This window comes from Mustela nivalis (assembly GCF_964662115.1).
Source record: "Mustela nivalis genome assembly, chromosome: 10".
Taxonomy (NCBI): Eukaryota; Metazoa; Chordata; class Mammalia; order Carnivora; family Mustelidae; genus Mustela; species Mustela nivalis.
The window spans coordinates 54,393,925-54,419,665 of NC_139029.1; the positions used below are offsets into that span (position 1 = coordinate 54,393,925).

A 25,741-nucleotide genomic window follows, 5' to 3' on the forward strand; every position below is an offset into this window, starting at 1 on the left:
GTTCTCAAGGATGTGATAAGCCTGAGTGTTGGTATATGCTTATTGAACTGTAGATTCGATGAGGGGTTGGCTGACATTGTGGCTATTCAGAAAATTCTGTGGCATGGATAAACAAAAAATGGCATAAACTGCAATACTGAGCTCTCCCTAAAAGGCAATCTTCTCTCCCTTTCTTTTTTTAAAAGTAGGCTCCACGCCTAGCATGGAGCGCAGTGTGGGGCTCAAACTCACAACCCTGAGATTGGTACCTGAGCTGAGATCAAGACTTGGATGCTTAACCAACTGAGGCACCTACGCACCCCTGTCTCTCTCTTTAGAGAGATCTAGGTTATGCTCTCATGTGGAATAAAAGTTGTACCTCTAGAGGTTTTCAGTGTGCCTTTGTGGTTGGGTGGATGGTTTGGGGGCAGTGCTGGAGAGAGAAACACACTTGGATGGGATAGCATTCGATTCCTAAGAACATGACCAATTTTACAGAACATTATAATCTAAGGAGATTTGATTACTCTGAAATCAAGGGACCATCAGGAATTACTACACAGAGCTGCATTTATGTTGCTTTTATTACTATGAAAACTTCTATTACTAATATAAAGCAATAAGTAAGAAAAATCTATGATTAATGATTTAAACAAAAAAATGAGATGGCTAGCTTTTCACATAAAGTAGTTTTTAGTCTCTTATCCAACTACTCAGTTGTTGAGTTTAAGACTTTATTATCTCTTTAAATCATAATTAATATAGAAAATATGATGCATTTGTGCTTCCTAATCACTGTTTATCCAAGCACCTACAACATTTTATAATTCTATTTTGTACTATCATTATATATGTTTTATAAATGAGAAGCATTAAGTTTTGTTTTCATGAGAAAATCTTAATGTGGCACCTCAATAAAGCAATGTTAAGTCAAAGAGTTAGAATCTAATATACATTGACATTAAGACATGCACGTATTTTGGGGGGCACTTGGGTAGTTCAGTCAGTTAAGCCTCTGAATCTTGATTTTGGCTTAGGTCCTGATCTCATGGCTTGTGGGATTGAACCTCTCATTGGGCTCCCCCTCATCAGGAGTCTGCTTGGACATTCTCTCTCTCTGCCCCTTTCCCTGCTTGTGCACATGTTCTCTCCCTCTCTCTCTCTCTCAAATAAATAAATAAATCTTTAAAAAAAGACATGCACATATTTTTGAATATTTTAATGACAGCAATACCAAAGAATGGGAAATGGTTTTTATATTTATAAATTCAAGATCCTAGAACATTCATGTTTGAGAAGTGCTTAATATTTCTGTTACAAAGCTTTTAGGAGCATTTTGTATTTTGATCATGTGAAATATAACAAGGATTACCAAAGGATTTACAATTTCCCAGAACATTGCTCTCACTTAGTTCAGTTCAAAAGACACAAACAGATGTATAGCTCAGAAGAAAGCATGCTAAGTTCTAGTACCTGTTCTCAAAGAGTTTACACTTCAACTGGGAAAATTTCAAAACAATGTTTTGATAACTTGATTGTTCAATAATAAAATTGATGATTTCAAAACAGCACAATGATAAATGCTTTAATAAAGGCACGTACATCAGTGTCCTGTAGGTGCAAATAAGAGATACTTAATCTTAGCTAGAATATGCTGTTTTCTCTAGGAATAGCTTCCTGCATTTTGAAAGAGAGTTCAGTTTGGCTGTCTTGACTATATACTCTCTAGAAGCTGGAATAATAATGAAGGATGTGCCTCACTGGAAGGTTGGATAACTTGGAAAGCACTGGTAGATGCCTCCATGCTAGAGAAGTAACTCAGGAATAAGGCATCATAATTACAATTGAGGGTCTGCAATGCTAACCATGGAGTAGTTTAGCATTTCTGTAATGTTCTTTTTCAGGTCAGATCCTTAGATCAGTATCCTTGTGAAGATTGTGGGCTATATATCAATATTTTTCTTCTTCACCTTTCCTCCCACCACCCGAGTCACAAAAAGACAGGGGGAAGTGAATTTGGGGCAAGGAGATGGTGGGAGTAGAGACTCTAGGAAAAAGTAGAGATGGTATCTCCATCAACTAAGTTTTGCTTAAGCTTTGAAATGTTTGTACTGTTTTGTGTATGCTTGATGAAGAGGTTGTAGATAAAAGAGGGAAGAGTTTGGGAGAAAATGAGAATTGCTCCTGCCCTAGCAGTGGAGGAACAAGACCTGCTGATGTTGGGCTCTCTAACCTGTAAAGTTTACCTCACTTTGCTTTGAGGGCTGTCTGGGGGATGGTAGTCAAAATGTCCAGCATAATGTACTCCCAGTTGGTCTAGAGTCCTAGGCATGATGGACTTGTGTGTTGAAAGGTCACACCATGGCCCAACTCCAATCAGAGGTTAGGTAATGTTGGATAGAAGGACCTGGTCTTCTTTGCACCAGAGTAGAGGTATTCCTTTCCATTTCTTCTTTTCATGGGGCCTTGTCTCTGGCAGGGATTTTCCTGGAACTGGGAGGTTTTGATACCTCTATAAACTAACTTACTAGAGATAATGCTGTTGTGCATCTGAGAAAATATGATTCTGAAAGTGTCGCTCAGTTGTTACTGGTGGTGAGAGATGATGGTATTGTGGAATATTCTAGATATATAACATTCAATCAGGTTATTGGAAAGGTTAATGAATTACATGGGGGCCTACATTTGGTTTGGTGCTAATGGGAAGGTGAAAATTCAGTTTGATATTTATCTTAAAACCTTTTCTACTTTTGTACCTTTAACTTGAGTGAAAATTGTAATTACAAATAAGCACATGTTAATATAAACCACACAGTAAGGACATAATTCTAATGGCAAGGAAATTGGTGAAGTTGGGAGTTAAGGAATTTTCTTAGAGAAAGTGAGCCCTTTTTTTTTTTTTTCTGAAGCTTTATTGAGGAATTATTTACATACAATAAACAATGTAGCCACAATGTCCATTTCCTGTACTCTTTTTTCCTTTGTATAAATTCATTATTTTCATTAATATCATTTTTTTCTGCCTGAATTTTTCCTTTAGCATTTCTTGTAGTGTGGATCTCCTAGTGATAAATTCTTTCACGTTTTATGTATCTGAAAAGTCTCCCTCTTAGCTTCATTTTTATAGATTTATTTTTTTTACTGAATATTGAATTCTAGGTTGACAGTGTTTTTCTTTTCTTTTTTTTTTTTAAAAAGATTTTATTTATTTATTTGACAGACAGAGATCACAAGTAGGCAGAGAGGCAGGCAGAGAGAGAGGAGGAAGCAGGCTCCCCGCTGAGCAGAGAGCCTGATGTGGGGCTTGATCCCAGTACCCTGGGATTATGACCTGGGCCGAAGGCAGAGGCTTTAATCCACTGAGTCACCCAGGCGCCCCCATATTTTCTTTTCATACTTAAAAATATACTTTAAAAAAATGCTCCACTGTCTCCTCACTTGATCATCCTTATTCTCTCTATATAATGTAACATATTCTGTTTAACCCTGATATTGAGCCATTTGATTATCATGCACATAGGTGTAGTTTTCTTCAGGTTTCTCATGCCTTGGGGTTCATCAAAACTTCATGGAACTCTGAGTTTATCAAATTTGGAAAATTTTAAACATTATATTTTTGAAAACTATAAAAATGTTGATAAACGTTTCTGTCCCTCCTTTTCAAGTTTGAACATGAGCTACATTTCACTGATGTTCTGTTTCTTCTTCTTTTCTTAAATTCTCTTTTATTTATGTATTTCCTTTTGGATAGTTTCTATTGCTACTTCTTAAAGGCCACTAATATTTTCTTCTACAATGTCTAATCAGTATGTATTTTTGTATTTAAATTCAATTAATTAACACATAATGTATTCTTTGTTTCAGGGGTACAGGTCTGTGATTCATTAGTCATATATAATACCCAGAGCTCATTATAACACATACCGTCCCCAGTGTCCATCACCCAGTTACCCTATCCCTCTACCCTCCTTCCCTCCAGCAATCCTCAGTTTGTTTCCTATGATTAAGAGTCTCTTATGGTTTGTCTCCCTCTCTGGTTTCGTCTTGTTTCATTTTTTTCCTCTCTTCCCCTATGATCCTCTGCCTTGTTTCTTAAATTCCACATATGAGTGAGATTATATGATACTTGTCTTTTTCTGATTGACTTATTTCACCTAGCATAATACACAGTATGTATTCTGGGTAGTTCCATCCATATTAGTTCTTTCTTGAAGAAGGTCATAGATGCAGATTGGCATCTATGTTATGATTTGCCTTGAACAACTCATTTAACCTTACCAAAGGGTTTTCACATTTATCATCTCACTTTATCCAGATAAAAATTCTATAGCAATTATCATACCAGTTGGATTAATAAGGAAACCAAGCCATTAAGAGGTCAAATATTATCAAAGGACACATTTTGTTAGCTGAATTTCTGAGCCTTGAACCCAAATCCCCTGTGTTCTGATCTGTGTTATATCCATAGGCTATATATAATCTCTTTCCTACTTTGTCCCTCATTATATAAGAAACACAGAATAAAAGATATTTTAATATTTTTGCTATTAAGTTTGAAAATGCAAAATATACTAGGAAAATAAAACTATTAAAATAGTTAAGCTTTTAAAAGAAAAATAAGTTAAGGGGTGCCTGGGTGGTTTAATTGGTTGAATGTCTGACTCAAGATTTTGGCTCAGGTCACAATTTCATGATCTCAGGATGGTGGGATAGAGTCCCAGGTCTGGCTCAACAGGGAGTCGGCTTGAGATTCTCTGTCTCTTCTCTCCCTCTCTCTCTGCCCCTCCTCCCACTCACAGTCCCACCTCAAATAAATAGATATTTTAAAAAAGTAAAGTTATAAAAATAGTTATAATATTTCTGATATATTCTCTCAAAGTTAGGGGAAATGAATTGCCATCAAATATTAGGTCAACCTAAAGAGATAAAATACACTAAACAATGGTTTTTTAATGTAATTAAAATGTAATGTTAATACACAATGTAATATTAACTTTTCAAAACATAATTAAAATGCAGTGTAATATTAATCTTTCAAAGTTCAGTTCATATAGACTTTTTTTTTTTTTAATTAACAGCTTCTTCTCAGTGATATGTCAAGATTTTTGCTCACCAGGGGCACCTGGGTGGCTCAGTGGGTTAAGCCTCTGCCTTCGGCTCAGGTCATGATCCCAGGGGCCTGGGATCGAGTCCCATGTTGGGCTCTCTGCTCAGCAGGGAGCCTGCTTCGCCTCATCTCTCTCTCTGTCTGTCTCTCTGCCTATTTGTGATCTCTCTCTCTGTCAAATAAATAAATAAAATCTTGAAAAAAAAAAAAGATTTTTGCTCACTATTATTTTGCCATGCTATGTCTGGAAATGGAACTGGGTGTGATGTTCTGGTCCTGGATTCTCATTCCTGAGCCCAAGATGTGTTAAAGTGGAGTTGGGTTGTTAGCATTAGCTGTACATTGCTTTCTCAAAAGCAAGGAAGGTACTTTGCTCACTGCTGATTCTTCCTCATCTGTTTATTGTGTCTGTTAAACTATTGCTCACGGGCTGGTTAAAATGGCATGAGTGCTCACATTTCACATATTACCATCATTCTGATTGTTTTGTTTGTAGGGTTTCAAACTCGGAAATCTTTTCTTTTCTTCTTCTTTTTTTCCAATCACAGCCTCCTTGCTTCATTCATATACCCTTCAACATTTTGTTTCTCCTGAGTTTGCACTTTATCTTTTGGCCTCCTTCCAGTACATTAATTATTAGATAACAAGTCTCCTGTTTTTAGAAAATGAAGGCAAACCCAGTAAAGAGAGAAAGAAAAAGAAAATGAAGGCAAAATTTTAGCTCTTGAGGCACTCACAGTCTAAAGCAATCACAAGATGGTAAGAATTTTGTCAGGAGTTATCTCTTTTTAGTAGTGTGGTCTTGATTAACCATATGAAACACAAGCAGGGTTTTGAGACTAAGTAGTACAAGTCCTACTGTATTTCTTTTTTATTGCTATGTAACAAATTACCTCAGAACTTAATGGCTTTAAACAACATTATCTGGAAGTTTCTGTGGGTCAGAAGCCTGGGCTGGCTTAGCAGGTCTTCTGTCTCTCCCTCTATGTACTAGATTGGATGTAGCCAAAAAACTAAAAGAAACTGTGGCAAGGTGATAAGCTATTATCATTTATTGAAAGGCTGTGTTGGAAACTGTGTTGGTGTCCCCATTCTTTCACTTGGCCTTCGAAAGGTATGAAATAGGGAGGCAGCCTTAGGTGTCAGCAGGGCTGCTTTACTGAGCTGTGCAGGTTGTGCCCTGCATAACTCCAAGATCATGACCACCAGTGTGAGCAACACATGTTGGATATGTATGTAGTGGCAGTGTTTATTGGTTGTATTCTTGCATCTGGATTCAGCACTTTCTTACTAGTGGTGTGGCCTTGACAAGTTATTTAAGGTCTCTAAGCTTTAGTTTCCTCATCTCAAGTACTCTAGATTGCGAGGGGGATTACATGAGAGCCTCCTCCTCATCATCACTATCACTTACTCCATGCTTATAAAGATCCAGGTACTCCTCTAAGTGTTTTGAAGAAATTAACTTTCACAATAACTCCATGAAGAAGCTATCTTTTATGATCTCATTTTTACTGATGATGAAACGGAGGCATGGAGAGGTTAAGTACTTTACCTAAGGTAACAGAGCTAGGAAATGGTTCAACTCCAGAGTCTTTTTAACATTTACACCATACTGCTCATTCTGGAGTCAAGATCATAGCATAGTGGCCAGCACTTAGTACCTGCTCATTAATAACTCTTATTTACCTTCATTTTGCTAATGGGAAAACAAAGACTGTGAATCTAGGCCATCAAGAAAAGGATGCATTTTAAATCATGTAACTCTGAATAAAGGACTGGAAATATGTAATATATTTTAGAATTTTTCCATTGAATTTATTGAAGTAGAATCAGTTTGATACTACAGTAGGTAAGCATCAGCTACCTGGAAAATTGATTTATGTTGCGCATCTCCTTCCTGAGCTTTGTCAGTTAAATGAAGTATGGCTATGTAAAGTAAAAAGGATAGTGAATGCAATAGCTTTGAGTGTTTAGCTACAAATGGACCTCAACAATTTTAGTTTAGTTTTCTGCATCTTACCAGAAATATAGAATGTTCTGTAACTCATGAAATGAATCGCATTAAAGGAATGTGATCCATGAAATTTACCTCTGTTTTTAAAAATGTATATATGCCCATCCATTAGTTGTACCTTTTCCATATAGGGGTGTGTGTGTGTATGTGCATATATATGTGTATATATATGAAAATTATTAATCATATACTTTGTTCTATGCTGCTGTTATCAAGGAATAGAGAATGGAACTGATAGATGAAATGTCATGTCATAAAGAAAACAGCATTTTCCTTGTAAGGATGTATCAACCACCAGCAAAGTAGGTACTGTAATAAATTTACATTCTTCATTCTAAGTTGGCTCTCAACAATGCTTTGGAAAACAAACAGACCAAACTTTTATATTTCTATAATGACTTCACTGTCTTCACCTTATAAAATATCTTAACTAAACTTTCTTATTATTTTTTAAGATTTTATTTATTTATTTTAGAGAGCTAGAGAGTGTGAATGGGGGGAGGGCAGAGAGGGAGAGAGACGGAATCCCAAGCAGACACTGTTCTGAGCACAGAGCCCAACATGGGGCTAGATCCCAGCACCCCGAGATCATGACCCGAGGCAAAATCAGGGAGTCAGATGCTCAACCAACTAAGCCACCCAGGTGCACTAACCTTTTTTAATTTTTGTCCATCTTTTCTTCCTCCTTCTTTTATGTGTATCTAAATGATAACATCTACTTTATACTGTTGAAAAAGTTCATAAGGCCGTTTACTGAATTCAGTCAAACAAAGTGATCATTGGAGGAGTCAGAACTACTTTGTTTAGATACTTGTTCTGTTATTTACCAGGTAGGAGACTGGGGCAAGTCCTTTAAATTCTATAAATTTCATTTTTCTTCTATGTAAAATGGGAACAAAATGGTAGCCATTTTGATATATTAGGTATATTAGGATGTCCTAAGGATTAAATTATAATCCATATAATAATCCATATAAAACTCTTAGTTTTGTGGCTGGCAAGTAGGTCAATAAACGTTACTTGTTATCATTAATATTATTATTGTTATAATATTATATTTTTGCTAATAATATTATTTATTGGTTCTGTTTTAGGTGCTGAGAGCTTCCAAATCTGTACCATTAGTGCAGATATCTTTTCTGGGATTCAGAACTGCCTAAACCCCACATCTAGCTTTCAGTGATCCATCTGCTTAACTCCATTTGTTTTGCTGTTAGCTTTCCTCACGACTTGGACCAAACTCTGGGGAGAGCAATGGCATTCACTTTGCCTAATAGAATTGTGAATAGACTCTTTAATATTCCAGGCACTTTCAGTTATTAGAACTGTTCTATTGCAGCCTTTAACATCTCAGTCTTGTATATTTTAAGACTTCCCTCTCATACTCGATTCAAAGCTCTCTCTTTTCTTAAAAGCACAGTTAGGACTATCTGGTTGATCTTTAGTAGCTTAGAACAAAGTTTCCACATCCAACTTCCTCTTCTAGGTACTAGCTCCTCTCTTGGGTTCTGGTACAGAGAAGGGAGTGGGGAAAAAACCCAAGCCTTTACTTATTGAATTGAGAGTGGAAGTAATTACTTGTAATTGGTAAGAGGTTTCTCTGGCTGCCATTGGTTGTTTCTGTCATGGGTTGTAGAGGACCTTGTTTGGATTCCCTGATGATTCTTTGACATGGGAGATAAGCTCTGGTTTATTATTTTCATTTCCTGTACCCTTAGCTTCTAGCTTGATAGCATTTTACTGCTGGGGTGCTTTTTGGGAGAAGTTCCTGCAAAGAGAGGCTGAAACTCAACTCCTTTTGAGATGTCTACTTGGCTTGGCCTTAACACTATGAATACAGTTTCGTTGCTTCTTTATCTTTTAGCCTTGTCTTCTTTCTCTCTTCCCAGCTCATGGTTACCCAGTGGTAGATCATTGAGTCTGTTGGTTCCCAACTGGACTTTTCTCCTTTTTTGGTGGAAATCCTACTATTGTAAAAGGGATTTTTTATGAAGCTGCCCGTTCCCAGTGGATTTCGGAAGGAGAAGCATTCATATAGATATATTGGGAAAGGAAAAGAAAGTTATCTTCTCCTTGGATACTGCACACAATTCACTCTCTCCTCCCCATCTTTTATGTGTTTTCACTGTTAGAAAAGATGATCATTGAGTGTGGTAGAGAAGATTTTGGATTCTTGCCTTCCATTCAGCCTTGAAGATATGTGTGAGCCCAAGTGCTGATGAATTTATGAGCTTATAATGTAAGAACTTTGTATGTTTTGTGTATAATTTTGAGCCTTTGCTGTAATTCTTAGAACACAGAACAAAATCTCAAACAAACCTCCTGTTATACTCCACTAAATTTAAATACCAGAAATCTGAGACCATTATTTTCCTATCTCATTTTATGCATTTATTTTTGTGTTTTTAAACTTTTAATTGCAGCTTAGTTAACATATAACATATTAGTTTCAGGTATACAACAGAGTGATTTGATTTATATACATTATATATGTACATAATATTGTACATATGTACATATGTACAATATTATGTACATATATAATGTATAATATGTACATATATAATGTATATATATATAATTATATATACTTTGAAAAGCTCACCATAAGAAGTGTAGTTACCGTGTATTAGGTACACAAAGTTATTGCAGTATTATTTTTTATTTTTTTTTTTTAACTTTTTATTTTTTATAAACATATATTTTTATCCCCAGGGGTACAGGTCTGTGAATCACCAGGTTTACACACTTCACAGCACTCACCAAAGCACCTACCCTCCCCAATGTCCATAATCCTACCCGCTTCTCCCAAACCCCCTCCCCCCAGCAACCCTCAGTTTGTTTTGTGAGATTAAGAGTCACTTATGGTTTGTCTCCCTCCCAATCCCATCTTGTTTCATTGATTCTTCTCCTACCCACTTAAGCCTCCATGTTGCATCACCACTTCCTCATATCAGGGAGATCATATGATAGTTGTCTTTCTCTGCTTGACTTATTTCGCTAAGCATGATACGCTCTAGTTCCATCCACGTTGTCGCAAATGGCAAGATTTCATTTCTTTTGATGGCTGCATAGTATTCCATTGTGTATATATACCACATCTTCTTGATCCATTCATCTGTGGATGGACATCTAGGTTCTTTCCATAGTTTGGCTATTGTGGACATTGCTGCTATAAACATTCGGGTGCATGTGCCCCTTTGGATCACTATATTTGTATCTTTAGGGTAAATACCCAATAGTTATTGCAGTATTATTGACCATATTCCCTATGACATGCTTTTCATCCCTGTGATTCAGTCAATTTATAACTTGACGTTTGTACCTCTTTATCCCCTTCACCTATTTTGCCCATTCCCTGACTCCCTCCCCTCTGGAAATTACTAGTTCTCTATATTTATGAGAATGTTTCTCTTTTGTTAATGTTTGTCTTTTAGATTCCAAAAATAAGTGAAACTGTATGATATTTGTTTTTCTATGAGTTATTTTACTTGACATAATACTCTCTAGCCCATCTGTGTTGTCATGAATGGAAAGATTTCACCCTTTTTTAATGGCTGAGTAATATTCTGTTATGTATATGTGTCACATCTTTATTCATCTATTGATAGACTCTTAGGTGGCTTCCATATCTCGGCTATTGTAAGTAATGCTGCAGTAAACATAGAGGTGCATTGATTTTTCAAATTAGAGTTTTCATTTTTTCCTGTTCTCATTTTATACCTACAGTACCTCACATAGTATCTACAAGATTGTAGGTATTCAATAAATATTTGTTGAATGAATGAAAATCCAAACAGGACACCTAGAAAAGCTGATCCTAAACTCTTTGGCACACAATAGGGAGAGAAGACATCATCTTGGAAATAGGTACCCAGAAAAATTGCTATCAACATCTTAATACTTTCAAACATACTAATTTCTTGAATTGGTCCCTTTGATACCATTGTGTTTATTGTGTGCATTTCTATACTTTCATGCTTTGTTTTTACTTTCTACCTATTAGTTAAATAATTACTTTATAAAAATTGTGGGGATATATTTAAAACTTTACTGTGTTTCTACAGAGTTCTGCTGTAATATAAATACTATGGAATGATTTCACATCTACTCAGAATTATTATTATTATTTTTTAAAGATTTTATTTATTTATTTGACAGAGAGAGATGACAAGCAGGCAGAGAGGCAGGCACAGAGAGAGGAGGAAGCAGGCTCCCTGCCGAGCAGAGAGCCCGATGCGGAGCTCGATCCCAGGACTCTGAGATCATGACCTGAGCCGAAGGCAGTGGCTTAACCCACTGAGCCACCCAGGCACCCCTCTACTCAGAATTATTAACAGGCATGGTCTAAGAAATGTTTTTATTTTTCTTCATTCTTTTCCCAGTCATCTTAAAATGATCCCCTTTGCATTTAGGTGATTTTGTTAAGAGTTTTGTACTCATTTTAAAATGCCAGATTCTTTTTCTAATCTTTATAATTTCTTTACTGGAAACTTGATTTCCAAGCAAAGTATTCAAGAAAAAAATCTAAATTTAAATTCAGTCTTTCAGATAAATATGAATAAAATCTGGTAAAAAGTAATGAATGCTGTTCTTAATATTTCCCTAAAAAACTTGGGAATTTTGCTGGGTTCTCAAGTAGATTTACCTGAGAGATTAGCCATGAGCCATTTTAAGGTACATGAACTTGATTACTTGATATGAACAAATACCCACATATCTTTGTTAAAAGTACAAAGAAAAATAATCATAATGTTCTGTTCCAGTATATTTCAATAATGTTTGGAATAGGAAAAAAGACTTAACCTTTTTAAAAAGTCCTGATTAGAAAATTGCTCAGAGTTTACAAAGATTGTTAAAAAAAATAACTTGGACGTAATAAATTGCACTAAATTTATTGCAAACAATAAATTGCTTGGCTATTTCAGGTTCTTATAGGGATTGGGCTTAGTGAGGCAAGTTACCAGGGAAACCTTTTCCTCACTGGGAAAGGATAATTGTGCACTATCCATCCATGCGTAGCAAGGCTATAATCTTGCTCTACTTTTATTTCATCTGGGTTAGCCACAGAAGAACAAACATTGTAGAGACTAGATGCTAAGAATGCCAAAGGGTAAAAGTAATTTTTATAATCTTAAGTTGATTATTCATATTAATAACAGTATGAATAGTAGTACTGATATTATTAATAAAAGTAAACATTTATAAATCACTCTATATTTTAAAAACTGTGCTCACTTAAATAGGTCTTTTTGAGACACTATTGTCACAGCCTCATCTTAGAGATGAGGAAGTTACAGTCAAGTGCATGGCCCCTGACAAATAGGAATTAAGTGGGAGCCTGAAAGTTGTACCCAGCCTCTTGATGCCAGAATATTTACCTTTCACGTATCACTCATAAAGCAAACTCCTAGTCTTTCTAGTGAGAGGATGCAGAGGTAGGCTTAGCATGAATTAAAAGAAGCATAGTTTTAGGGCCTCTCACTTACCTGGGCTCATTCCAAAGTCTTGGGAGAGGCCTTCACAGTGTTCACATATTTTTGTAAAATTTTGTAGTATTTTTTAAAATGTAAGATATTTTTCAATCTATAATCAGTCTTTCCATTGTATCTTTACCTTTGTTGTATTTCCCCTTGTTTTGGCTTGGTGTTCCAGGAGCTATGGGTAGTTTCGGAATCTAGTTTAGAGGAAATTGATTTGGCAATACACTTGGTTTAATGAGATTTATTTATGTGATTTTATTTATGTGATTTGCATTTACTCCCCCCATGGTTAAACCATTGTCATCCATGCTGATGTAGAGATGTTTTCTAGTAATATTACTATAGCCTGTTGTGTTGACTCAATCAGGATTAAAACATAAAAATGCAGCATAGATAGTTATTTACTATCAATTTACTCATAGTACAGCTTCAGCACCTAAAATATATGAGAAGAGGAAGACAAACAGAATAGTTCAGAGCCAGAAGCTAATTTGTAGAAAATTCTTCCAAGTATTACATGAGTAAAATATAAGTAGAGAGATGGATTCTCACCAACACCTAGTCAAAATCGCCCTCTTCTTGATAGAGGTTTTCCCAAATGTGACAACAATCTTAAAATTTTTCATGTCCTTACTAATGACAAATTATGAAGCTGAAAGTTAATTTAGTAAAGGAAGTTAATTAATAGAAATATGCCATCTTCTGATTTTATATTTTTGGTATTGCAACTTAATACAATTTGTAACTTTTTGTGATTTATATTTTCATTCTGAATATTTTTATTTTATTTTTTATTTAAAAGAATTTTTAAAGATTTTATTTATTTATTTGACAGAGAGAGAGAGAGAGAGAGCAAGCAGGGGCAGTAGCAGAGGGAGAGGGAGAAGCAGACTCCTTGCTGAGCAGGGAGCCTCTGTCGGGCTCAGTCCCAGGATTCTGGGATCATGACCTGAGTGGAAGGCAGATCCTGAACTGACTGAGCCACCCAGGTGTCCCTCTGAATATTTGTATAGAGGACTTTATACGTATAATTTTATGTAATTTTTTCTTAAAGGGGCTCTTATTCCCCAAATTGTTTTAGATTAAGACCTCATAAAGCTGGATCTTCCACTGAAGTATGTATGCCCAGGAATACTTGTGGAATAAATAAAAATCTCCATGAATTGGTTTTGATACCAAAGTGATTTGATACTCTGAAATTCTGACCATAAGGAATTGGTGGATTTTCTCTTCCAAACTGGGAGATAGGAGATAGCCCTGTACTTTATGAATCTTGTGCTCTGTATAGATTTATTATAGTTCTTTTTAAAAAAGATTTTATTTTTGTTTATTTGCGAGAGAGAGAGAGTGAGTGCAAGAGTCGGGTGAGGGACAGAGGAAGAAGCAGACTGTCCACTAAGCCGGGAGCCTGATACGTGGCTGGACCTGGAACTCTGGGATCATGGCCGAAGCTGAAGGCAGATGCTTAACTGACTGAGCCACCCAGGTGCCCAAAGATTTATTATATTTCTATTCTAGTACCTGCCCAAAGCTAACTACTTGTGTTCTATAGTCAGAGATTTTCCCTCCTCTAGCAACTTAGCTTCTTACCTTCATTGGATATCAAACAGAATCTTTATCTTTAAAACCCTATGCTCATCAAGGTGATACAAATGGATTGTTTTAGACTGGGAAGGATTCCAATGGAAGTGGTTCACTCTGGGAGAGATATTAGACCTTGAATTTGGGTGTCACAAATGATGGAAGGCTGTAAGGAGAGTCATCTTGTTTTCCCTAAACTCATTTTTTGGAAATGATGATTCTTCCATAACGCTGAGATGATTGTGACACTATAAGTTGTAGTTTGAGACACTTATTAATAGTTTCCGAAGTCCTAGAGTGCCTGGGTGCCTCTGTCAGTTAAGCATCTGCCTTTGGCTCAGGTTGTGATCCCAGGGTCTTGGGCTCTGTTCAGTGGAGAGCCTGCCTTCCCTCTCCTTCTGCCTGCTACTTACCCTGTTTGTGCCCTTGGCTCTCTCTCTCTTTCTGTGTCAAATAAATAAACAAAGTCTTAAAAAAATTAGTTTCTGAAGTACTGAGTTATCACACAGTAGATAGAAACATTAGTGTATTAAGGGGTGCTTGGATGATTGGACTGTTCACATCACAGGGGAATCATCTAGATTGAAGACCATAGACTACTTTTTCCTAACTTGCCGAACTATATAATCACACCATCTCATCACTCCAACTGAAGACTTTTGTATATATAATGATATTAAAGTAGTAATTCTCAAACCATGGTAAACATTTTAGAAATACAAATTCTCAGGACTACTAATCAATAACTCTAGGGAGCAATGCCATAGAGCAAATTTATATGTATTACATATGGATTCGAAGTATTTCACACAAGTGGGGAACACGAAGGTCTGCTGGGCCTCACAAAGGATGGGAAACAGAAACGGAAAAGCCATCAGGAGACAAGGCAATGACACAAACACTTTCTAGATACAGAATAGCGTAGTCTGTCCTGGCTTTGCTCTGCGAATCTGAATTTTTCTTTGTTTAAAGATTTTTTCTTTTTCTGCTTCTCTCTATATATGGCTAAAAAGTAACCATCTTTTTGTTCTACAAGAGCTCAGGTAGTTAACAGAGATTGAGTATGAATCTGAAACCCAATTTTAGAAGAAAGATTTGATTGCCTCCATTTAGAAGTTTGGGCTGACATGATCATATGGGACAGACAGTGCTGTAAGGGGCCTTACTCTTGTGTGTGGTGTGTCAGTTCCCAGAAAAGGGGCTCATGTATCTACACAGTAAACATCAGGATGCGTAAGACTGAAGACTATTAATATTATGGGTTATATTTCTAGTTTTTATTAAATTTCTTGCCTACAGGTTCTTTTGTACCTTGACTAAGTCTTGTGCACATTTCCATGTGCTTGGATATATTAAAATAAATCAAGTTTGGCAAGGAAGTTAAATTTATGCTGGAGTAAGAGGTAGTTGGAAGTCTGACTTTTATACTGGGATTTTTATTGCCTGCTTAAGAAATAAATTGTATTTCCTCCAAAGATCTGAAATAACAGCTTAATAAATAACTACTAATATTGCAGTTCAAGCATTTTAATTAGGCATCGTTAACTTCCACTACTGTAATAGTCAAGTAATGTATGATGCAGCGAGCCTGTTTGGTTGCAAAATTGGAAACTTTCCAATAATCTAAGCAACATTTCAAGTGAATTTAATTTTAACTCAGACTCTAGGTATCTAAGAATTATTTTTACTAATATCTAAAAATAATCACAGATTTGTTATACTTTTAATCTTTGTTTGGTTTCTTTATTGTTAGTACATGTGGTTATTTCCAAGTCTAGGTTTTTATTAATTATTTCCTTAAAGCTAATTATGGTGAATTCTCAATTCCATGCAGTAGGATGAGGTCTCTGATCAAAAAGATCTCAGGATATAAACCAGAAGTTGTCCGGTGTTTTCATTTAAGGGCCAGAGTGAAAATATTTTAGGTGTTATGGACCACAAATAGTGACATAGTCTTTTTCTTCTCTTCCCCATTTTCTTACTTTCCTTCCTCCTCCTTTTGCTCCTTTTCCTCTTCTTCCTTCTTTGTAACTTATTCTTAGCTCAGGGATCATATAAAAACAGGCTGCAGGCTGAGTTTGGCCCATGAGCTATAGTTTTTGACCCATGATTTTAATTCAGAAAGGAACTAGAAAGTGATTGAATTTTCTGTCTTCAAAGTGTCACGAATTATCAGTCACCCTTTTGTGATCAAATTATATGATCAGATTGTGGTGCAAAAAGAGGCTAAAACATGCAGAGTAAGGGAAAGAAGAACAAATTGATAAATGACTTCAGACTTAATAATGGAGAAGATATTTATAAGCATCTCTATTGTGCCAGATACTAAATAAGTATATGTTTCTCACTTAATCTTCCAAACCACACTGGTAGGTTTTTTAATATCCTTTATAGATAAGAAAACATATGTGAAGAGGTAACATTACTAAATACCTTCTCAAGTTTGTTTGCCACATAAAACCCATCTTCTTTGTGATATACCACATTATGATGTTTCATAGAGTCAAGAATACTATACACATCACCACAGATTTGTAAATATTAAAAAAAAAGCCCTGCATTCTAAAAGCATCTTATAGCAGGACCTGGGTGGCATAGTCCATTAAGTGTCTATCTTGTTTTGACTCAGGTCATAAACTCGGGGTCATGAGATCGAGCCCTGTGTGGAGATCGCTCAGTGTGGAGTCTGCTTGAGATTTTTCACTCTCTGCCCTGCCCCCCCCCACATGGGCTCTCTCTCTTTCTAATAAATAAATAAATCTTTAAAAAAATAAAAAGCCTCTTATAGAATTGCTAAAGTATTAAAAGAATTTTACAGGTATTTATTAGAGTCAATATGTGCAAATAAATTCAAACTGCTTAGAAATAACATTTCTTTAATGGTAACATATTGTTTTTTTACAATACATATAGTTTGAAAGTTCCAAAGTTCTAGTCCTAATAAATGAAATAATGCATTGCCCAAAGTGTTCATACACCTGTTCCCTTTATCCTTATCAGTACACTTATAATCACAATGTATTCATGAAATATGCAAGATAAATGTGAAACTATTGTTTTACTCTATTTTCTGAGGCACTGGTACATGAAGGAGCTGAAATGAACTTGCTTAGTTGGTGGTGGAACTAAGACTGTGATTAGAATTATATACATACCCTTAAGCTAATGGATATTTTACTAGATTGCCTCTTGTGTGTTGCTTTATGTTTTAGGGAGAGCATTTTCCTTATTTCTAATGAATATACAGCTGGACCTACTTTTCTCAAATTAGCTTATCATCAAGGCTATTATTCCATAAAAGTGAATCAGATGTTACTTAAATCTAGCTTGATTACAGATACTTCCCACAGTTTTATTCAATTGCTTAACTCTAAACATTATGCTATCAAACCATTTAATTTGACCATCTCCAAAAGTTTTATTTAAATTGTTTAATATTATGGGAATTAAATAACTCATTACCCAAGCCATAAAAGGGAGGTCATAACACAGTAATAATGTTACCATATGAATATTATTTTTTTGAAGTCTCCAACATACTAATAAAATACTATATCAACTCTTAACATAGCTTTGCGAGATACAGTAGCTACCAGAGTATATCTGAACTTTATAGATGAAGAACTCATAGTCATGTATTGATTTGCATTAAGCATAAAAATAACTCAAAATGTTTCATGGCTTAATGCGCTTTCACAGAACAAGAATGTCTTGGTCTGTTTGGGTTGCTGTAAAAGAATATTATAAACTGGGCCCCACAGTAGTGGAAGCTGGGAAATCCGAGATCAAGGCACTAAGAGATTTCTGGTAAGAGCCTGCTTCCTGATTCATAGCCAACCATCTTTCTGTTGTGTCCTTATAGGCAAAAGGAGCAAGGGAGCTCTTAGGGTCTCTGTGTCAAGGGCACTAATCTAGTTCATGAGGGTGGAGCTTAATTACCTTTTGAAGGCCCTACCTCCTAATACTATCACATTGGGGATTAGGGTTTGTTTTTTTAGACATAATGTTATTGTGCACTTAGTAGACTATAGGATAATGTAAACAAAATTTTTATATACATTGGAAAACCAAAAACTTCATTTCACTTGCTTTATTATGGTATTTGTTTTATTGTAGTGGCCTGGAACTGAGCCCGTGTATCTCTGAGTTATGCCTGTATTTATTTTGTTTACTTTTACTTTGTGCCTGTGCAAAACTCATTTTAGGAATCTTATTAAGAAAATAGGGGTGCCTTGGAGGCACAGTTGGTTAATCCTCTGATTCTTGGTTTTGGCTCAGGTCATGATCTCAGAGTTGTGAGACTGAGCCCCACATTGGGCTCTGTGCTTAGCACAGGGTCTGCTTGAGTTTCACTCTCCCTCTGCCCCTCCCCACTCCACTTTCTCTCTCTCTCCAATAAATAAATAAATCTTAAAAAAAACCCCAACTAAATATGATAAACTCAAAACAAGTTACCAAAGACAAAGAAATGGACATATAAATAAGGAAGGAAGAAGTCTACAGAGTTTCTGTGAGTCAGGAATTCATGAACATCTTAGCTAGCTTGAAGTCTCTAGTAATGTTGCAGTTGGGATATCTGACATCCTCTGAAGGCATAAATAGGCTGGAAAATCTGCTTTCAAGATAACCCACTCAAATGGCTAGAAAATTGCTATTGGTTGTTGGTGGGAGGCCTCAGTGTCTCCTTATATGAACCTCTTCAAAGTAGGGTTTGTTGTTCTTATTACAACCTGGGTGGTTATCTTCCCAACTGGTGACTGATTTTAAGACAACAAGGCAAAAGCAGCAATGCCTTTTATGACCCAGCCTCAAAAGCCACACATTGACACTTCTGTTATATTCTGTTACAAGTGAGTCAACCACACTAGCCCATGTTTAAAGGAAGGAAAATTAAGCTATAGCTTTTGATGGGAGAGAGATCAAAGAATTTTCAAATATATTTTAAAATCATTATATTGTTTTTTGAAGATTTTAAATACTTCTTACAATTTGAAAAATCAATGAGCTCAGGTTAAGAAGAAATTAAATTAAAAAAAATTATCCCTGAAGTGAAGGTTGTGTGTCTAATAACAAAAGATAATAGAAACTATTGAAAACATAGTAAGAGTGGGAGACACAAGCCAAATGAATTGTAAATGAACAAGTAATTTAAAAACATTTGAATAATTGAATAATGGCCCCAAAGATATACAGATCCCAATTCCTGGAACCTGTGAATGTTATCTATTATGGCAATGGTGACTGCAGATGCGATTAAGTATCTGAAGATGGAGAGATGGTCCTGGTAGTCCCTAAATGTAATGACAGTTGTCCTTTTGGGAAGAAGGCAAAGAGAGATTTGACTATGGTGACAGAAAAGTAGAAGGTGATGTAATGACAAAGCAGAGATGGATTTTAAAGATGTTATGTTGTTGACTTTGAAGATGAAAGAAGGGACCATAGTTCAAGGGATGGAAGAAATGCAGGTCTAGAATTGGAAAAGGTAGGAAAACAGATTGTCCTCTAGAGCCTCCAAAGGGAGCACAGCTCCCTCCACACCTTGGTTTTGCCCAGTCAAACTCACTTTACACTTCTGACCTCTAGAACTATAAGCAAATACGTGTTTATTGTTTTAAGCTATTAAGTTTGTGGTAATTTATTACCATAACTATAGGAAAATAACAAAGGATTGGCGTGAAATTTGTGTGGAAGAGAGACAAAAGGAGAATTCCAAGTATGCATAATTGTTCTGACTGAAGAATAGAACTGAAAAGATTGAAAAATATAGCTTAAGAAATGTTTTTAGAACTAAAATATTTGAAAGAAAACCTAAACTATTTGAATCAAAAATTAAAAAGTAATATTATATTCTAAAAAAATTGACACAGAAAAATCCGTATCAGGATTTTAGTCATTCCAACAGTCTTTACATTTTAATTAGCATGTGCGTACTCATTATATTTAATGTAATCTTCAGTATATTTGGATTTAAGTCTACTGTCAGCTATTTATTTCCTATTTGTGGCATCTGTGTTCTTTTTCCTAAATTTTGACCTTAGATTATGTGTTTTAATATTCTGTTTATCTCTATTACTGCCTTCTGACTATACTTTTTTGCAACAGCTCTCGAGTTTAAAATATTTAAAATTTATTGTAGTTCACCTTCAAGTAATATTAGACCACTGCATAAATAGTGTGAAAACCTTACAATGGTATACTTTAATTCTCCCTCCTTTGTTCTATTTTTGTCATGTATATTACTTCTACATTTGATCATAATCCCCATGATATGTTGCTATCATTTTGCTTGCATTATTCAATTATTTTATAATTTTTTATGACAAAAAATGTCTTATATATTTTGTTTGATACTTACTGTATGCCAACAATAAAGAAAATATTTTGTGCACACAGGAAGAGAGGTTAAGTTATCCAAGGACAAAATATATCAAGCTGGCCACAGTCTTCCCAGTAACATATAATATAGGAAGATTGTGATCTTAGACTTATACATCAGTCCAAATATCATTTAAATATAAATAGAACAAATATTTTTGAATTTACATAAACAAGAAACTATAAAAATTATCAGTCACATTTAAAAAAAAGCCAGAAAAAGTTCTTTAAGTGGAAAATTGGATATTTGATAGTAGAGATAAAATAGATGAGTTAAATAGCTTAGGGATCTGAAGGATCTGAAGAAGTCAAAGAAAGTAAAACAAAAAGTGAGTAAGTAATGCAAAATAGTGAGGAGAAACTAAGATATGTGGAAAAATGAGAAGGTCTAATGATATCTAATCAGGGTTCTAATTTTTCAAAACAAAGGAAAAACCTTTAAAGCAGCCAGAGAGAAAAAGAATGATTATTTACAAAGAAATTATAACTGGTCTGACAAGTGACTTCTCAATTGCAGCAAGGGAAGCCATAAGGCAGTGGAATAAAATTTTCAGACTGGAGAGAAAATAATTGTCATTATGGAATTTTTAAGGTATATAAAACGAGAGAGAGAAAACTTACTATTAACCTCTTAATAGAGAAACTTTAAAAGATATGGTATTTGTCTTTCTCCAACTGACTTATTTTGCTTAGGATAATATTTTCTAGCTCCATCCATGTCATTGCAAATGGCAAGATTTTGTTCTTTTTTATAGCTGAGTAATATTCCATTGTGTATATATACCACATCTTCTTTATTGGTGGACACTTGGGTTGTTTCCATAATTTAGCTATTGTAAGTACTGCTGCTATGAACATTGGGTTGCATGTATATCTTTGAATTAATGTTTTTGTATTCTTTGGGCAAATATCTAGTGGTGTAATTGCTGTATCATAGGATAGTTCAATTTTTAACTTTTTTTAAAAAAAGATTTAATTTATTTGACACATAGAGAGAAAGTTCCTTATATATTTTGGATACTGACCAAAACAGACTCTTAACTATAGAGAATTGATAGTTACCCAGAAATGAGGTGGGTGGGAAATGTGCAAAATAGGTTATGGAGATTAAGGAATGCACTTATTGTTGTGAGTACCCAGTATTGTATGGAAATGTTGAATCACTATATTGTACACCTGAAATGAATATACCACTTTATGTCAACTAACTGAATTTAAATAAAAACTTAAAAAAGAAAAAAAATAGCTTCTGTTGTAAAAAAGAAACACAAGAAGTTAATTGAATGTAAAAAAATTATTTTAATAAAAGTTATGTTTCAGTCATAAAAATAATGAGAGAAGGTGTGAAATGAAAGAAGAAAATAGTAAACATGTGAGTAAATACATGAATGTCCAAATTGTGAGGTTATAAAAAGATGAAACTATTAGAAATTTAAAAAAAACAGCCCTGAGCTTCGGGATAATAGAAGTCAAAAGATAGTGATTTTAGTTAAAATATTTTAAGCTTATATGCTTTTTCCTTAAATCCTTGTTTTGATGTTAAAATTTCTAAAATTGTCATTTAAATAAAGTGGAGTGTTTAACTTTAAAACTAATGCAAGGAAAAAGTGGAAAGAATAAAAGAAATAATAATTAAATTTCTATAATTAAAAAGTTACAGAAACTAAATCCATTCAAAACAATGTAGGAAAGAAGAAAAAAGTAAAATCATATAGAAAAAGTAAAAGAAAATTATAAAACAGTAAATGTAAATGGACTCAATTTTCCAGGTAAAGAGAAAAATATTCAGACTAGAGTTAAAAAAATATTAGAAAAATTTATGGTAGGCAAATGTAACTAACATAAAGCTAATTAAACTCTTTTAATATAATAGCTATATTGAGGAATCAGAATTTATGGAGTATAATCAAGAAACCAATTTTACTTTTGTTACTCACAGTTTTTTAAATATCTGCTCAGTGATTTAAAGGGGTTACTTTTTCCCTGCTACTCAGTGACAATTCTAGACCCTATAACTTCTTTGTTTACATTTAGAAAATAATTCCAAGATTATTACAAACATATTCCTTTCCAGACATTATTGACACTTCCATATTCACTGAAAATTTTAGCTGTTCCTGGATAGTCTTTGGGAGAGGAGGTATATTCGAGTTGGAGAAGAAGTAAAGGGTATATCCAAATTTTTATTTGACTGATTTAATCATAAATTGGTGTTTAAGCCCAAATGATTCTCAGACCAGAGTGTGTCTGTTGTGGAGTCCTTCCATGGCTACTTTGGAAATTTTTGCCCATCAAACTACAACTTTCTTGGTGGGCAATGCCCCTTTGTCAGATGATGCCCTTTTATCATGTGCCCTGATAATACTTTTCTCACTGTCTTTTTGTTATGATCATCTTATCCTACCAATAAGCCGTCTTCACTAGTGACTTTTAAAAATGATCCCATACTGATATTCTAACCATGAATTTCATATCTCACCCCTGGAATTCAAGTACCTTTGTAAGAGATAAATTATTAAAGCTGCAGATTTCTTTCTTTCATTTTTTTAACTTTATCAGACATGAAGTTCTTCTCAAGCAGTTCCAAAACAGGAGGAGAGTGACAGATGCCAGCTTGTCTTCCATAGTTTTGGCTGGTAGGGAAGAAATGATCCCAAATGGATTTAGAGATTATTATTTACAGCATAACAGGAAGCATGAGCTCCATGTTCATATCAGTTTCCCTTTTCCTCCGAACTTTAAAGAAGTGATCTGAAAGTGGATCCAGGTGGATTCTGGGACCAGCTGAGGAGCACTGATCTTAGAAAACATCCAATCTTAGAGACTGCTGGCAAATCTACCCATCTTTCCCTCAGGAGAGAGACCTTATCTTTACTATAATGTTTTCAAGAGAAGAGATGTCTCTGTCTTTGTTATACATAAATGTAAATAAATTTTCTCCTGAGTCTTTGTGTCTGTCCTGCCAGGGCCACATGAAAAACATTCTTGAAAAAATACTTACAGAGCAAATGGGCTATTAATGCCTAGACGTGTAAATATGAAAGATACATGGAGAATTGTTTCTAACATTTTTTTTTTCTGTCTGTGGTGAGAGCAGAAGGTTGACTCCTAGCAATACAATGAATACCTCATTCTTATTAAATCCTATCATCACTTATGCTATGTTTTGACTCTCCATGTGAGCAAATGATTTTTAAAATATGAAACAAATTCTCAGATCCATCATTTGAAAATCTAGTCTTGCTGTGTCCTTTACTTTGGAATTTTCTATCTGTTGCATGTTGATGCCACACCAAAAAAGCTTTCACCTAAGCTGCCTGCTACTTAAAATATCACAAGATAAGACAAGATAGAATTTAAGACAAGGCATTATTAGGAAAAATAATATACTTTGATAAAAAGCTTCTTTTCACTATGAAAACTTAAAATTCGAAAGTTGCATGCACCTAATATCTAGTTTTAAATATACATGAAAAAATGATCACATCTGCGAGAACTGACAAACATACCATCCTGTTGGGAAATATTAAATTTTCCAACTCATTTTATGAGGCTAGTAAGACTTTGATACTAAAACCAATGAGGGGCACCTGGGTGGCTCAGTGGGTTAAGCCTCTGCCTGCCGCTCAGGTCATGATCTTAGAGTCCTGGGATCGAGCCCTGCATCGGGCTCTCTGCTTAGCAGGGAGCCTGCTTCCCATCCCTCTCTGCCTGCCTGTCTGCTTACTTGTGATCTCTTTTTCCGTTGAATAAATAAATAGAATCTTTAAAAAAATTAAAAACCAATGAGAGAAAGAAATTATAAATGTATTTCACATAAAAACATACAAAAATAAATATTAGGGAATAGAATTAGAAGCTAATGCATCACTATGAAATTGGAATTATAAGGATACAGAATTAGAAAATCAATGTATCTTTCTCTAATAATTTAAAGGACAAGCATGATATAGTCATCTCAAGATTTTTTTTTTAAGGATTTTATTTATTTATTTGACAGAGAGAGACACAGTGAGAGAGATGACAGGCAGGGGGAGTGGGAGAGGTAGAAGCAGGCTTCCTGCCAAGCAAGGAGCCTGATGCTGGGCTTGATCCCAGGACCCTGGGATCATGACCTGAGCCCATGACCTGAGTCCAAGGCAGATGCTTAATGACTGAGCCACCTGGGTGCCCCTCATCTCAAGATATAAAATATAATTGAAAAAAAATGTAACATTGGTTCATTATTTTTTTTTATATAATTTTTTATTTTTTATAAACATATATTTTTATCCCCAGGGGTATCATATCATATGATCTCCCTGGTTCATTATTTTTAAAAAAAAAATCTCTTAGAAAGCAAATTATGGAAGAGAACTTCTTTAGCCTGCTACCGCTGTCCACAAAAATTCATACCAAACATCACTCCCAAGAGAATTTCTTTAAGAGTTAGAAACAAGACTTGTATGCTTGATATCACCACTGTTCAACATTTTTACTGTTATTAGTTTTTTCAATAAGTTAATTAAAAGAATAATATTGGAATACATAGAAAAAATGTAAGTGATTATTTTCAGCCAATGTAATTGTCTACTTGAACAAAAAGAATTCACAGAGAAATTATTTAAATTAATGAGATTTTGCAAGGATGCAATATATAATATTGATATTTAAGTCAATTTTATTTTTCTATCCCCTCACAACTAATTAGAAAATGTAATTTAAGAAGATATTTGCAATAGCAACACAGTGTTTTTGAATATAATGAAATGTCTTAAGATTGCTATGGAGACCAATAGAACTCCTTATTGAAAGACATTATTAAATAAAACCTAAATATATAAAATGATACATCGTAGTCATGGGTTGAGGATTCAATAGTGTAAAGAAAGTTTATTATGATGTTCCAGAATTACAAGTTAGTTACATGACCTAACTACGAAAACGAATTATATAGACTGGGTTTCTTATGCCCTCTAAGAGGAAACCTCTACATGTCTCTGGTAATTTTACTAAAATATAAATAGTAAACTCAGCTATTAAAACATTCCAAATGTATTTTGTGTTGGTATATCATAGTAAAAGAGCTGTGAGTTAAGAACTATCAGCTATGTAAAACTAAACACATTATTTTGGAGGAGATACCAAGTCTCAGAAATTAAAATCAAATGACAGAAATTTTAAAAATTCATGTTGTATCAAGTAAATCTTCACATTAGTAAG

At 34.7% G+C, this 25,741-nt stretch overlaps 1 long non-coding RNA gene across 3 annotated transcripts in view; it reads left to right on the plus strand.

Annotated features, from left to right (window-relative positions):
• Positions 1 to 25,741, plus strand: part of LOC309843363 — a 107,316-nt gene that overhangs the window by 22,864 nt on the left and 58,711 nt on the right. The window contains exons 3-4 of one of the 3 annotated variants that reach the window (XR_014300095.1): positions 7,317 to 7,402; positions 16,794 to 16,941. This is a non-coding gene — a long non-coding RNA (uncharacterized lncRNA). Of the gene's footprint in view, positions 1 to 7,316; positions 7,403 to 8,194; positions 9,559 to 16,793; positions 16,942 to 25,741 lie in introns of those variants that run through there. The other 2 variants (XR_014300096.1, XR_014300094.1) reach the window with 2 other exon arrangements.